Below are 14753 nucleotides of genomic sequence, written 5' to 3'. Positions count from 1 at the left end.
CAGACTCCTGAATGGGGTACAGGTGTCTCTAAAGGTTGAGACCCACTGATTTAGTGCAGGTACCACCAGTAACATAGAACCCTGCAAAAACTTCTAGTGCAGATGAATTTGAGAGCAAGCTGGAGAGAAACAGCTGCGGAGCATGCTAGAAAGGGCTGACCTGTCCCGATTGTCTGTGCCTGACAAGCTGTCATGTGGTACGGAAGAGCCTGTGAGAGGTATGGCAAAGCAAGAGGGTTTGATTAGTTGCTAGGAGCTCCACATGCTAATCAGGAGGTGTGTTTCTGTAAATAGCGACATAAACATCTTCTAATGGCCAGTCTTCTAAAGCTGTCTCGATTGTGCTTTAATGAAATGGGAACCTGGTTTTAGATTTTTGTTCTTTAATTCGCTGGGGGTGAAACCTGTTGTATGAAAACATTCACTGTGGGAAGAAAGCTTGTGCACATTAGCCTGGGTGTGTAGCCGAGCACAGCATTATAAGACTATACTTTCATGTATCATTTCTATAGTTTGTAACTAGAGAATTGTCGTTGAAAGTGTCTGACCTTGCTAACCACAATAAGGAGTTAAAGTGTTCTTTTCTGAGCATGAAGGGAGTGGACAGTATTGCTTTAATGCATCTGCTGTTTGCTATTGATGACTGTTCTTGCTTTCTTTTTAGGAAACTGAGAAGAAGAGAACACAGACTGAGTGGTTAGTCCTTATAAAACAAATTTAAAAATAAATGTTTTGGTTTTCTTTTCTGTCATCTGAACTTGCTTAAAGCTGTTGTTTAGTGGAAAGTCTTAATTTCTTTTGGTAGAATTTGGAAGAAAAGGTAGTGTGAAAACTGGTGTTTTAAAGGTTTTTTGTAGGTACAGTGTAGGTACAGATGTTGGCAAACCAGGCTGTCCCTGCACTGAACCATGTTATTAGCACAGTATAGTATGCACTTTCTGCTATGCTAGCTTAGTCACACAAGACAATGGCCCGGTGAGGGGAACCAGCCTTAATCAATCAGAATGAAGTAAACAGGTGTATCAATCATATAGTAATAAGTAACCTGTGTGATGTCAATCATGTAATACTGAGTAACCAGTCTGTAAGAAAGAGAATAAAAGCAGCGGTCCGGGACTATCCTGAGACGCCTCACTGCAGCTTTGTCTCTGTTTCCCGATACAACAGTTTCTAATTCAGTTCTTACTGAAAGTTTTTAAAGTTTTCTTTATGCTGCTCTCTTTCTTTTTTTTCTTGTAATCTATTTCAGAATTTAGGTAGGGTTCTGTGTCTGCACGTTCTCTTCCTTTTCCACTTGCTTCTCTCTTCTTCCCTTCCCATTTTTTGGGAAGCCCCTATTTTTACTTCTGCTCTGGCAGGGGGTACGCAGTTTGCTCTTGGCCCCAAGCCCATCAGACAATCCACACAGGATCTGAGAGTTGCTGTCTCTTGGCTGTATAGTGGGTAGAGGGTTCTAAAGCTGTCTCAGGGTATGTCTACACTACGGGATTATTCCAATTTTACAGAAACCGGTTTTTGGAAACAGATTATATAAAGTCAAGTGAACGCAGCCACACTAAGCACATTAATTTGGCGGTGTGCGCCCATGTACTGAGGCTAGTATCGATTTCCAGAGCGTTGCACTGTGGGTAGCTATCCCATAGCTATCCCATAATTCCTGCAGTCTCCCCCACCCATTGGAATTCTGGGTTGAGATACCAGTGCATGATGGGGCAAAAACAGTGTCGTGGGTGATTCTGAGTAAATGTCGTCAGTCAATCCTCCCTCCACGAAATCAATGGCAGATAATCATTTCGCACCCTTTTCCCTGGATTGCCCGGGCAGACGCCATAGCATGGCAACCATGGAGCCCGTTCAGCCTTTTTTTCACCGTCACTGTATGTCTACTGGATGGTGCTGACAGACGCGGTACTGCAGTGCTACACAGCAGCATCCCTTTGCCTTTTGCAAGTTAGCAAAGATGGTTGTTAGCCATACTGTACAGTCTGCTGCTTTGCTAATTGACAATGATAGTTGCAAGTTATACTGTACTGTTTGCTGCTGTGATGCGTGCTCTCGGCTAGCTTCAGTGAGGTTGACTGGGGGCATATGGACAAAAATAGGAATACCTTCCTAGATCATTCTCTTCTTTAAGTTTTGTCTAATGGAGAGGCAGTCCTGGCTAAACTATCAGGCAAGCCTACTAAAGAACTAGAGAAGCAAATGGCTGCTCCAGGTCCGAGCCCCAGACATCTGGCAGAAACGATGAGCTGCATGTCATTCTAGGGGGTGCCCCTGCAACAACCCCGCCCATTGCTTCCCTCCTCCCCAATCTCTCCTGGGCTACTGTGGCAGTTATCCCCCCATTTGTGTGATGAAGTAATAAAGAGTACATGAATTTGAAACAACACTGACTTTATTGCCTCTGCAAGTAGAATTCAAAGGCAGGAAGGGGAGGGCAGCCTCCACCTGCTATGATATTCCAGGCAGGACTGAATCTCCATTAGACAAAGCTTAAAGAAGAGAATGACCTGGGAGTCATTCCCATTTTTGCCCAGGCACCCCTGGCCGACCTCACTAAGGCCAACCAGGAGCACTCACGGGACGACGATGACAGATATCAGTCCTCCCATACCATCTGCCCTCAGGAAGGGAAAGAAAGGGGATGCTGCTGTGTAGCGCTGCTGCACCGCGTCTGCCAGCAGCATCCAGTAGGCATATGGTGACATTGAAGAAAGGCGAGAAACAATTTTTTTCCTTTTGCTTTGGGGGGGGGGGACATATACCCTGAACCACCCGTGACAATATTTTTGACCCTTCAGGCTTTGGGAACTCACCCAAGAATTTTCTTGACTAGCTTCACCTCTGCACCAACTTGCACTTTTCCTATGTGAGCCTGGCTAGCTCAGTTGGTAGAAGCAGCAAAGAGTCTTGTGGCACCTTATAGACTAACAGACGTTTTGATATAAACTCGTAGTGTTGACTGGGCCAGAGAGAGCAGCAGGTTTCCCCTATTGTTTCCTGCTCTTGTTTTCTTGACTAGTTTCTCCTCTGCACCAAGTTGCTCCTGTGCTTCATGAGCCTGACTAGCTTAGTTGGTAAAGCATCAGACTTTTAATCTGAGGATCCACAGTTCAAATCCGTGGTCAGGTGATAAACTACTTATGAAGGTCTTAAACTGTCTTTCTCACATCCTCTTTGATGTTACTTTTTCTCTGCAGGATTTTCCCTTTCCTCAGAAGGGCCTTTTTCTGTGTGGGTTTGAAGGGGCAACTTCCTGACAGCCCCTCCGTCCTTGCAGCCTGGAGGAATAAAGGCCTCTGGGCATAGAGCATGTTCCTTCCCTGCACACACACACACACACAGACAAACACACAGAATATCCCTAAGGAATTAGAATCACCTGCTGCCTTCCCCTGTCCTGCTGGATCCCCAAACGAGGATGCTCTTCAGCCCAAACCCATGTCCCCTCTTTTCCCAGTGCCCCTCAGTCCCAACCCTCAGTCCCTCCTATGCTCACTGCTCCTCACTCCCAACCAGAGCCTGCTCCTCTTCACCCTTCTCCTCTGTCCCAACGTACAGCCCCCTCCTATTCCCGGTGCCCCTCAATCCCAACCCACGGCTCCCTCCTTCCCTCCAGCAGCAGATGCTTCAGACCCCCTCAGGAAGATTTTCTTGCAAGGTTTTGTGTATGAGTCTGCATGTGGATTTTACAGTATGTTGGAAATAGGTTGGGTTGCTTGCCGAAATGATCACTTTTGGCTGGTGCTGGATTCCCAGTCTCCATGTTACAGGGGCAGGAGAAATAAAGGGTTGTTATCCTTGTTGTGTGAATCGAGGGCAGCACAACTGTGCTTGGTAGACCCCGATTGAGGGACTCACCCTCAGTTCAATAGCACTTGCTAGGCAGGGGACAGGGGTTCCAACGCCAAGTGGGCCAGGGCTTTGGTCCCAATACTAAAATGTAGATGTCAGACCAGTGTTAGGGCAGGGGGGCTGTGGAGGGATGAGTGAGTCCCTAGACAACAGAGTGAGTACGGGGCCTTCTTATTTCTTGCCTTTTCCACCCAGGCTGGCAGGTAAACTGTACAGAGGCACCTCTGGGCTTGCACTGACTAAGGACAACAGCTGTGAGTGGGGTGCAGAGAGGGGATGGCTCATGTTAAAGGACTTTTGGGTGCTGGACTTACAAACCGTAGGGAGAAGGACACTGCCCAGCTTATTTGGGGGATGGGTCTTTCCCTCGTGGTTTATGTTTATGTGTTGGGGCTGCTGACATGACTTCTGCTAACACTGGGCTTACATTGCAGTGTAGAAGTACCCTGAGAGGGCATCTATACTGTGACAAAATCCCGCTGGCCCGGCTGGGATGATCTGATTTGGGCTCCTGGGGCTCAGACTGGAGCCCAGGCTCGGAGACCCTCACCCCTCATGGGGTCTCGGAGGCTGGGCTCAAGCCCAAGTGTCTACGCTGTAATTTTATAACCCTGCAGCACAAGCCCCACCAGCCTGAATCAACTGACCCAGGGTTTGAGACTAGTGACTTGGGTGTGTTAATGGCAGTGTAGACATAATGCTAGGCTATGTCCACACTGCAATGAAACACCCCCGGCTGTCCCGTGCCAGTGCAGGCTCCCAGGCTAGGGCCCTGGGGTGGTAAATTTGCAGCGTAGACATCTCAGCTCGAGCTCAATATTGGGCTCTGGGAACCCTCAAGGTTGGGAGGGAGTTTAGCAAGTGAAAAAGGTAAAATGGCAGTGGAGTATTACCCTGGACTCAACAGCATTTCTCCGTTGGTCTGTCTGCTTTGGGGCAGGGACAATAACACGTCCTGCTGCTTTCGTTATTTCAAAGGGTGGTTTAGGATTTTCATTCTCACACACGGTGCACAAAGCAGGACTCAACCCTCCATGCAAACTAAATGAGCTGCCCACAGGTTCTGGCAGCCACAATGAGCCATTTGGTGTACGAGCTCAGACCTGCCCCTGTCCCAGAGGAAGCAGGATCATCTGTGACAGGCTGGGCCACTGACCTATCAGCTCTTAACTCCCAAACTTTCAGTAAGTCTGTTATCAGTGCCTGTGAGTATAATTTAAACAACCATACTGGGCTGGACCAAAGAGCTCTGTGTTTTGTCCTCTCACTGTAGCCAATACCAGGTTACCCAAGAGTTAGTCAACAAGGCACCACTGGGAATTGAACCCAGGATCTCTTATTTACAAGACAGGTGCTTAAGCCAGCTAAGCCATGGTGCCTGTCTGTGTCAAAAACACAGTGTATGCCCACACCTGACTCCCTGCCATCCCCACTGGGGCCTGAAAAGCTTTGCTTGTGTTTGGATTCTGCAAAGCAGAGGAGCAGGTGAGGTTTTCCTTGCAAGCTGTGTGTGTGTTTGTGTGTGTGAATCTTTGGCCAGGTCTGCACTACAAGGTTACTTCAGCATCATTATATTGCTCAGATGTGTGAAAAACACACAACGCTCCCTCGGTCAGTAGTTTTTGGCTGGTACACACACTGCAATACCACGTCTGGCGACAAAATTGCCCTGTTTTGGTGACAAAATAAAACCACCTCGACGAGAGGCCTAGTGCTTTTTGCAGCAAACTTAAAGTGACAAATGTCAGTGTAAATGCTGCTGGTCATTATATCACCATATCTGGTTTCCACCAGTATCCCACCACATCTGCCGTGAACTCACTTACCCTGCATTCCTGCTATAGAGGCTGGGTCCCTCCCCTTTCATAGCTCCAGAAAGTTCTGACAGCTGAGCCACTATCTATACCGGGATTAGCTTGATAGAACTGCATTGCCAGCCTAAGTAATGTAATTACACTAACCTAATTTTGTAGTGTAGACCTGTCCAAAGAATCACACACACACCTTGGGAGCAAAACTTCATCTGCTCCTCTGCTTTACAGAATACAAACACAAACAACACTTGTCAGGGCCCAGTGGGGATTGGTAGGGTCAGGTGTGGGCAAGCACAGCATTTTAAATAACAGTAGGTATCCTGGGTTAGCTGGTTAGATCCCCTGTTTTGTAAACAGGAGATCGTGGGTTCAACTCCTTGTAGTCCCTTGGGAATGGCTTTTGGGGCACCTGGTATTGGCTACTGTCAGAAGACAAGATTCAGAGTTAGATGGACCTATGGTTTAAATTACACTCACAGGCACTGATAATAGAGTTACTGAAAGTTTGGGTGTTAAGAGCTGATAGGTCAGTGGTCCATTCCCCTCAATGCGGTTTTACCATTTCCACTTGCTAAACTCCCTCCCAACCTCTATAAAATTACAGTGCAGACATATGGGCTTGAACCCAACCTCTGAGACCCCACGAGGGGTGAGGGTTTCTGAACCCAGGCTTCAGCGTGAACACAAATATCTGCACCACAGTTTTTAGCCCCTCAGCTTTACGTCTAGGAGCCCAAGTCAGATGACCCAGGCCATTCCTGCTGCCATCTTTATCCCAGGAGAGATGGACTCTAAGGGTACGTCTCCATTGCAGTGTAAGCCCAGGTGTGGCATGCTGTGCTCAAAGCAGCACCTGGAAGCCCCATAGTCACCACTCTCATATAACGATGACATGGTTTGTTCAAAGTCTGCCTTGTGACGTATCATTTCAAAAGTCTTGATCTGTTGAACATTAATATTGGGTTGGATTGTGTGTGCTCGCATTGGTTGGGAAGTTATGAAGTTTTGCTCTGTGTGTGTTACTAAGATATGTTATGAGGTTGGGAAATGCCCCCCACCAGCCTTTCAGGTGTAACAGTGGAGGAGCCAGACTCCCTGCTGGCCCATTGAAGGTATCCACACTCCCAAGGACTATCCCAGGATCTGTGTACAATGCAGACTTCTCCGAGATAGCACAGAGACAATGGACACTGCTTGACTCACATGGTAACAAAGAAGCTTCCTAGCAAGTTGGAAGAAACTATGAAAGAGGGGAAGAGACATCATGACTTGGCCTCTCTCCCCCACAACTCAGCAGGTGGAAACACACCTGGAGGACAAAGAGTGAACTGAACTGATTCAGAAATCAGAAGAGAATAATAACAATAATACTTGCAAACCAAAGTCCCCAAACAGACTAGTATTGGTTTTTCAGCAAAAAAATTTCAGTTTGGGGAATTTTGTTTTCTCAGTCAGACCTTGCCAAGGGAAGCAGGGAGAAAATGTTGGAGTTGCCTCCTTCAGAACAGCTTGGCCTAGACACTAGCTCTGGTTCACTGCTCTGGCCTTGCTCGGGTTGAGGGTATTTTAATAATTTAGGCAGGTCCCAGGGTGTTTGGGGGAGATGATGAGGATGTTCCCTTTTGAGATAAAAACTAAGAAATACAGCACTAGAGAATTTCTTTTTTTAAGAAATCTGGGATTTAGACATTTTATTTAAAGCAAGGGAGTTGTGAGTTTCTGAGAAGGTTTTTGTTTGCAAGAAGCAACATTGTTTGATCTGTCATTGTACCAAAGGGGGAGATGGCTGTCTACAAAGGAGGGGTGAAAACTCAACACATCCGATGAGGATGGGATTCGAACCCATGCATGCAGAGCACAATGGATTAGCAATCCATCACCTTAACCACTCGGCCACCTCATCTGAGTTGTTAGAAAAGGGACAGGAGGAGAAATCTAAGGCCAGCAGAGCTAGGGACAATAAGGCGTTTTTAAATACTAAGCGGAAGCAAGGGCTGAATGAGCTCCTCCGTCACATCTAGTGAGGAGCTGGGGGAAAGACTTCAGGAACAGACCGTGTTTGCACAGACACACCTACTCTGCCTAGCTATGCAGCATGATGGGGCCACTTTCCCAAAATGACCCGTTTTGGCTGGTGGTGGGTTACAAATCACTTTAGGATGGAATGGAATGAAATGTTATTATCCTTCCTGCATGAGTGAAGGGCAGCAGAACATACCTAGTCCATCCTGATGGAGGGCTGGGTGGGTGGGTGAGGAATAGCTTTTATTGGACTGCATAGAAGTGATTGAGAACATCACCCTAAACCAGTGGTCCCCAAACATTTCGCACTGTGCCCTCTTAGCCATGGCTGTGGCCCCTCGGAAGCTGCAGTCAAGAACATGGGCTGGGAGTGGGGCTGTTGCTTGCTGGGGAGAGGGGTGCAGACAGTGGTAAGGGGGTGGAGGCCGAGCTGGGAGCCAGAGCCCCAGGCTGAGGGTGGGGTTGGGGAAGAGCTGGGGCAGAGTGGGGCTGAGTGCTGCTCCCTCCATGGGGGCTGGCTCAGGTCCTGAGGTGCCCCCATGAATGTTCCTCTGTGTTCCCCTAGGAGTCATGCCCCACATTTTGGGAACCACTGAACCCTACTTGCTAATCAGGGGCTAGTGATGCCAAAGCCCAGGGAAAGGGAGAACAAGTGCAGGGCCCCCAGCACTGGAGCCATGTGAAGGGGCTGCAGGAGAGGGGCAATGGCAGGTGGCCCAGGGAGTTAAGGGCAAAGGGGGCACAGGAGGGGGCAGGAGTTAGGGGTGAAGGAGGTGCAAGGGCTGGGAGTGCAGGGGCTAGCGGTAAAGGGGGAGTGGGGATCGTCCAGGGGCAATGGGGAAGTGCCAAAGTACAAGCTTTGCCCAGGGCACCATAGCTGACGTGACTTCTGCTAACCCTGGGCTTACATTGCAGTGTAGACATACCCTGAGAGGGCATCTATACTGTGATAAAATCCCACTGGCCTGGATGATCTGATTTGGGCTTCTGGGGCTCAGGTTGTGGGGCTAAAAACTGCAGTGGAGACATCTGGGCTCAGACTGGAGCCCAGGCTCGGAGACCCTCACCCCTCGTGGGGTCTCGGAGGCTGGGCTCAAGCCCAAGTGTCTACACTGTAATTTTATAACCCTGCAGCACAAGCCCCACAAGCCTGAATCAGCTGACCCAGGGTTTGAGACTAGTGACTTGGGAGTGTTAATGGCAGTGTAGACATAATGCTAGGCTATGTCCACACTGCAATGAAACACTCAGCGCTGTCCCGTGCCAGTGCAGGCTCCCAGGCTAGGGCCGTGGGGTGGTAAATTTGCAGTGTAGACATCTCGGCTCAGGCTCAATACCGGGCTCTGGGAGCCCTCAAGGTTGGGAGGGAGTTTAGCAAGCAAACAAGGTAAAATGGCAGTGGGGTATTACCCTGGACTCAATGGCATTTCTCCATTGGTCTGTCTGCTCTGGGGCAGGGACAGTAACACGTCCTGCTGCATTCGTTATTTCAAAGGGCGGTTTAGGATTTTCATTCTCACACACGGTGCACAAAGCAGGACTCAACCCTCGGTGCAAACTAAATGAGCTGCTCACAGGTTCTGGCAGCCACAATGAGCCATTTGGTGTGAGAGCCCAGACCTGCCTCTGTCCCACAGGGAGCAGGATCATCTGTGACAGGCTGGGCCACTGACCTATCAGCTCTTAACTCCCAAACTTTCAGTAAGTCTGTTATCAGTGCCTGTGAGTATAATTTAAACAACCATACTGGGCTGGACCAAAGAGCTCTGTGTTTTGTCCTCTCACTGTAGCCAATACCAGGTTACCCAAGAGTTAGTCAACAAGGCACCACTGGGAATTGAACCCAGGATCTCTTATTTACAAGACAGGTGCTTAAGCCAGCTAAGCCATGGTGCCTGTCTGTGTCAAAAACACAGTGTATGCCCACACCTGACTCCCTGCCATCCCCACTGGGGCCTGAAAAGCTTTGCTTGTGTTTGGATTCTGCAAAGCAGAGGAGCAGGTGAGGTTTTCCTTGCAAGCTGTGTGTATGTTTGTGTGTGTGAATCTTTGGCCAGGTCTGCACTACAAGGTTACTTCAGCATCAATATATTGCTCAGATGTGTGAAAAACACACAACGCTCCCTCGGTCAGCAGGGCTTGCTCGGGGTGAGGGTATTTTAATAATTTGGGCAGGTCCCAGGGTGTTTGGGGGAGATGATGAGGATGTTCCCTTTTGAGATAAAAACTAAGAAATACAGCACTAGAGAATTTCTTTTTTAAAGAAATCTGGGATTTAGACATTTTATTTAAAGCAAGGGAGTTGTGAGTTTCTGAGAAGGTTTTTGTTTGCAAGAAGCAACATTGTTTGAGCTGTCATTGTACCAAAGGGGGAGATGGTTGTCTACAAAGGAGGGGTGAAAACTAAACGCATCTGATAAGGATGGGATTTGAACCCATGCGTGCAGAGCACAATGGATTAGCAGTCCATCACGTTAACCACTCAGCCACCTCATCTGAGCTGTTAGAGAACTGGACAGGAGGAGAAATCTAAGGCCAGCAGAGCTAGGGACAATAAGGAGTTTTTAAATACTAAGCGGAAGCAGGGGCTGAATGAGCTCCCCCCTCACATCTAGTGAGGAGCTGGGGGAAAGACTTCAGGAACAGACTGTGTTTGCATAGACACACCTACTCTGCCTAGGTATGCAGCATGATGGGGCCGCTTTCCCAAAATGACCCGTTTTGGCTGGTGGCGGGTTACAAATCACTTTAGGAGTGAATAGAATGAAATGTTATTATCCTTCCTACATGAGTGAAGGGCAGCAGAACAGACCTAGTCCGTCCTGATGGAGGGGTCAGTGGGTGAGAAATAGCTTTTATTGGACTGCATAGATGTGATTGAGAACATCACCCTAAACCAGTGGTCCCCAAACATTTCACACTGTGCCCTCTTAGCCATGGCTGTGGACCCTCAGAAGGTGCGATCAAGATCTCGGGTTGGGAGTGGGGCTGTTGCTTGCAGGGGAGAGGGATGCAGACAGAGGTAAGGGGGTCGAGGCTGAGCTGGGAGCAGGAGGCCCAGGCTGAGGGTGGGGTTGGGGAAGAGCTGGGGCAGAGTGGGGCTGAGTGCTGCTCCCTCCATGGGGGCTGGCTCACGCCCTGAGGTGCCCCCATGAATGTTCCTCTGTGTCCCCCTAGGAGTCATGCCCCACATTTTGGGAACCACTGAACCCTACTGGCTAAGCAGGGGCTAGTGATGCCAAAGCCCAGGGAAAGGGAGAACAAGTGCGGGGCCCCAGCACTGGAGCCATGTGAAGGGGCTGCAGGAGAGGGGCAATGGCTGGTGGCCCAGGGAGTTAAGGGCAAAGGGGGCACAGGAGGGGGCAGGAGTTAGGGGTGAAGGAGGCGCAAGGGTTGGGAGTGCAGGAGCTAGCGGTAAAGGGGGAGTGGGGATCGTCCAGGGGCAATGGGGAAATACCAAAGTACAAGTTTTGCCCAGGGCACCATTTCCCCTAACGCTGGTCTGAACAAACCATTGGAAATGACCCTTCAGTGAGACCGGAACCATCGTGTAGAAAAGCCCCTTTGTTATGTGGTGGTGGCTGAGGGCTTAGGGAGATGGGTTAGAAAGCAACAGGCGTTTGTCTGTGGAGGTTTGATTCTTGCCTGCTAGACAAGGCTGGTGTGTGGTGTCTCCATGGCTGTACTTTCCGTCTCTGATCTGCCACAGGGAGCCAAGTCTAGACATATTCAGAGGCTCTATGCCAGGGTTTCTCAAACTTCCTTTCACTGCATCCCCCTTCTGCCAAAAAAAAACCAACAACTTACTACATGGCCCTGGAAAGAGGGACCAAGCCCCTTCACACTGGGCAGAGGCAGGGGAGACAAAGCCTGAGCCCTGCCCCAGTTAGGGGAGAGCAAAACCAGAGCTTGAGGGATTCAGCCCTGGGTGGTGGGGCTCAGACTTTTGGCTTCAGCTCCAGGCACCAACAAGTCTAATGCCAGCCCTGGCGACCCCATTAAAACAGGGTCACATCCCACTTTGGGGTCCTGACTCACAGTTTGAGAACCACTGCTCTATGCTGAGGGGAGAGAGTTTTCCTGTGGGTGCAGTTATGTCACTTTGCAAGAGGTGGCAGCTATGTCAGTGGGAGAAGCTATATCGGTGGGTGCGCAAGCTGTGGTGTTTGCCACATTTAAGAAGTTTAATCAAACCCCATTTTTAAAACCACCTGTGGTCTGGGAATGGCAAAGGACCTCAATGAAGCAGGGTTTGTCCTTCGCAGGTCATTGTGGCTGTATAGCTCAGTGGTAGAGTGCTTAACTGCAGCTTAAGTGATCCTCAAGTGGTCAGATTAGATGCTCTAATCGTCTCTTCTGGCCATAAAGTTGACTACTTTCTGAAAAACTGAGTGTAGCATTGGGAGCAGCGTCTGATGTTTTCCTGTCTATCCGGCTTGCTTCCTAGAACGAACGCTCCTTGAGTGGGGTGATCCGCAGGGAGTAGCTCAAACCTCCAAAGTGCCTGGGCAGGGGCGGACATTAGCACAGCAAGGGAGGGATGTGGCAGTGACATCACAAAGGCCTTTTGCAGGACCTCAGACTATTGGTCAAAGGTGGTGGGGAAGTGGTGACCTCACAGAGAGATGCTGACATCAGCCAGGCAGGACAGGGGCGAGGGGCCAGGGAAACCTCAGAGACCCCTGTGGCTTTGCTTCAGCAAGTCTCCTTCTCCAGGTCTCTCTTTGAGGACTGAGAGAGTATTCGGGTTCACGGACGTGAGCGCCAGGAGGAACCTCTTTCGAGTTTTCTCCTTCCCTTTTAGTGATTTTACTAGAAAACAGCCGTCCCTGTTTAGAAGGTAAGAGCCTCCTCGAGGTCTGAAACCTTTTCGGTCTGATCCATCTGGTGACAGTTGAATTCTAGGCATGGAAAACACGAGCTTAAGGAGGCAGAATTTTATTTCACACTTGGGATTTTGTCCCATAGAATCAGTGGGGACATTAGGGTTTGTCCTTTTTGTTTCACCTTTTCCTCCATCCATCCCTCCCTCCTTTCTCTTCATCTCTTGCTTCTTTTGTCCTTTCTCCTGTTCCCCTCCCAACACCAGGAGCGAGGTGTGTGTGTGTGTGTGTGTTGCGGGGGAGTGCTCGGCAGCTCCCACTCTGGGAGGTCCACCCAAAAATGTGGGGCTGAAATAGTGCTTGGGCAGTGATCCCCACCGGTGACCTGGGCCATCCTTTGGGCTCTCTGGTGAGAACCCTCAGCCTCCCGTCCTGTCTCTACCCTGATTGGCTGAGCAGGGGGTTATTGACAGGGAGGAGACTCAGGTCCTTGTTGTTCTCTTTTAAGACCAAGTAAATAAGTCATAACCAGTTCTATGTTTGATGAATTTTGCTGCTTCTCTGCATTAATTGTCTCTGAGCAGTTCATGATTCTCTCTAACATTGCAGTTCTCCTCAAATACTTGCTGAATAATTACTGTGCACTGTTGTTGGTCTGGAGCTCATCTGAGAGCACTTTATTCAGGTCATTCAACGTCTGAAATTCAAGATCTGATGGTTAGTTTGAAAATCAGGGCTCTTGTGTCCTACTCCCAACTCTTCCACTGACTGGCTGTGTGACCTAAGACAAGTCAATTCTCCTTTCTCAGCCTTAACTTCTCCCTCTTTCAAGTAGGGATACTAATGATCCGCTCCTACCAGGGCCGACTCCAGGCCCCAACATGCCAAGCACATGCTTTGGGCGGCATGCCGCAGGGGGCGCTCCACTGGTTGGTGGGAGGGCGGCAGGCGGCTCCAGTTGACCTCCCGAGGCGTGCCTGCGGATGCTCCACCGGAGCCGCGGGACCAGCGGACACTCCGCAGGCACGTCTGCAGGAGGTCCACCAGAGCCGTGGGACCGGCGACCGCCAGAGCGCCCCCCACGGAGTGCTGCCATGCTTGGGGCGGCGAAATTCCTAGAGCCACCCCTGGCTCCTACCTACCTCACGGTAGGTGAAGGCAGGGCTGGCTCTAGGTTTTTTGCCTCCCCAAGCAAAAAAAATTTTGTCTGCCCCCTGCATCTCCTTGCTGCCTGGGCCCTGGGCTCTCCCCTCCCCACACCTGCGTCCCCTGCCTCCCCAGCTCTGGGTCTCCCACCACTCGCACCCCCCTGCTGCCACAGCCCTGGGCTCTACCCCCTGACCCTCACATCCCTGCCAAGCCAGCCCTGGGCTCTCCCCCACACACATCCTGTGCTGCCCCAGCTCTCGACTCTCTCCTTCCCCCCTACCAGTGCTCCCCCACCCACACCTGCCCTGCTGCCCCAGCCCTGGGCTCCTCCCCCCACTTGCACCCTCCTTCCGCTCCAGCCCTGGGTCACTGGTAACTTGCTCCCAGTTTAATAGAATAGAAAAAAGAGAGGATTGAATGTGTAACAGGGAATTTGGTAAATCTTGGTTATTTTAGTTTTGCAACAGGCTCCTGTCCACCCCCAGTAGAGTTTTCAGTCCCAATGGCAACTTACTTACCAAATGTAACACAGACTAGTCCATGCCTCCCAAGTGGACGTGGTTCTTGTTCTTCTGCACATTGTAGCCCATGGAGGCCAAGGACCTGCAAATGTGTCTTCATGTGCCTTTGTTTCATTGATGAAAACAAACCTAGACACTTAGAGGATTGGAACTGATTTCATTGGAGGGACATGTTTGCTAGGTTTTTATGCATTTGCACAGGAAAATGTTGAGTGTTTCTGTTCATTTCAGGCATCCCTAGTCAGTGGAGCTCCTGAACATAATGAAAATGGAAATAATTGTTTTTGTTGAAGGACGAGGTTTTCAAGGGGATACTTGGGTTTGCACCAAGGACTACTTGATTTGCAGTCAAACACTCTACCACTGAGTTCTACTCCCTGACATTTGTGTGGGCAAGTCAGTGATCTTAAGGATCTTGAAACCTGAGAGTGGCGTTCGTTTCTTCCACACCAGTATTGCTGTCTGTGCATCCCGGAGCTATGGGGTGAGTGGGGAAGGCCCACAACTAGCTTGTCAGTATCAGCAAAGGAGCAGCCGACATCAGGACCAACGAGACGTGCTGGTGGCCC

The 14753-nt window shown here is 49.8% G+C and overlaps 3 non-coding genes across 3 annotated transcripts; 1 reads left to right on the top strand and 2 right to left on the bottom strand.

The window, feature by feature from the left end:
• The first annotated feature begins 481 nt into the window (after nucleotides 1–481).
• On the top strand, nucleotides 482–698 carry LOC123359914. The gene has a single exon (XR_006575937.1). It is a non-coding gene; the product is annotated as a small nucleolar RNA U3 (small nucleolar RNA).
• Nucleotides 699–7490: 6792 nt separating this feature from the next.
• On the bottom strand, nucleotides 7491–7572 carry TRNAS-GCU. The gene has a single exon. It is a non-coding gene; the product is annotated as a tRNA-Ser (tRNA).
• Nucleotides 7573–10105: 2533 nt separating this feature from the next.
• TRNAS-GCU lies at nucleotides 10106–10187 on the bottom strand. The gene has a single exon. It is a non-coding gene; the product is annotated as a tRNA-Ser (tRNA).
• Nucleotides 10188–14753: the final 4566 nt, after the last annotated feature.

The sequence above is a fragment of the Mauremys mutica genome, unplaced genomic scaffold (genome assembly GCF_020497125.1).
Source record: "Mauremys mutica isolate MM-2020 ecotype Southern unplaced genomic scaffold, ASM2049712v1 Super-Scaffold_100199, whole genome shotgun sequence".
Lineage (NCBI taxonomy): Eukaryota > Metazoa > Chordata > Testudines > Geoemydidae > Mauremys > Mauremys mutica.
The sequence above is the reverse complement of the archived record's forward strand: the minus strand, read 5'-3'. Positions and strand labels throughout refer to the sequence as shown.